Here is a 1,484-nt window from a genome sequence, read left to right on the forward strand (position 1 = left end):
AATCCGAGGGGAATAATCGACTGTGATTCGCCTATTTCTTATGGCTTAAGGCTTAAAACCCTATTGTAGATCCGGGGTTAATCTCAAGCAATTATGTCTTAGTGGGTGCAAACCCATGCAGCAGAATAGCGTAACGCGAAACGAGAGCGGAACCAATCACAAGCGTTCTGCACCAACTGATGCGAAATACTTGTGATTGGTTCCGCTCTCATTCCGCGTTACGCTATTCCGCTGCATAGGTTTGCACCCTTAAGATGCTAATATGCTCTGATTGGTTCATACACTAGCTTAAGATCTCGAATCTTGAGCAACGTCTATAGATTCCGCCCATAGAGTCCCAAATATTTGCAATGCGCATGTGCAGCATCGTCATCTGTGTGAATTGTACAGTTGGTTTAGTGTTTCTTACACATTCGTGTATTACACTGATGTGTAATGCGAGCTCTACAATAGAAGTCGTAGCAGTCGTAGGGTTTTAAGTCGTAGAAAATTGACTAATCACAGTCGAATATGAGAAGAATAATTACTATAACTATGATTGATCAATTTTCTACGACTTAAGATCCTACGACCGTTACGACTCCGCATAAAGGTCCGTCTACAATGGAAAGTTTTAGATCGTAACAGTAGGCAGTAAAGGAGATCGCAACTCGTAACAGTAGCCGTAAGTGAAATGGATTATTTCCATTTCGGTACTGCCTACGGCTTACGGTAAACGTCTTGCGTTACTTTGACGAGCGATTTTCAGCGAATTTTCATCAGTGAATTTGATACGCAGTTTCTGGATATCCGATATTAAAATAGCGCGATGTCTGATGAAGATGATAATATAATAAATAGCGTAGAGGATGATGACAACGAACACGATGTTTTATTCTTGAACGAGGTTATGGTAAAATCCTTGAGCATTTCGTAGCCTGTTTATAGGTCGAACCCACCAACGTCGTTGCTTTATTGTCATCCTTCTTCTTATAACCTGCCATTGCGACAGTAATAAACTGTGCCAAGATAAGCAAAATAAAAAGAAAAGTCCAATTTTTCTTATATTCATGATATTGCAAGTAGTGAGAAAACTATCACATTTTGCATGTAACCTCAAACGATGTATTTTCTGATTTCAAACAGTCTGTTTTCTCATTGGCCGATTATATCATTACCACCGTTCCATTGTAGACAGACGTCGTTGTAGAAATTGCGCTACTACCTACGTCCTACTTCCTTACGGCTTACAGCCAATCTCATTGTAGACGGACCTTAAGACGACGGTACTGCATGATGCTGCACATGCACATTGCGAACGTTTGGGACTTTCTACCTTTCTCTCTCGCATAGATTGATTTCACTTCGATATATGGGCCAGCATAGGCAATTCCTCTTCCAGTAGTATATGTTCTAAAGCAGTGCTCGGCACTAGATGCACATTTCGAGCTGATTCCGGCGAGCGACCCCCACTACCACTCGAGTCTCAGCGGCCGAGCCGTCGA

This window comes from Mycetomoellerius zeteki, unplaced genomic scaffold (assembly GCF_001594055.1).
Source record: "Mycetomoellerius zeteki isolate Tzet28-1 unplaced genomic scaffold, Tzet1.0 scaffold331, whole genome shotgun sequence".
NCBI classification, from domain to species: domain Eukaryota; kingdom Metazoa; phylum Arthropoda; class Insecta; order Hymenoptera; family Formicidae; genus Mycetomoellerius; species Mycetomoellerius zeteki.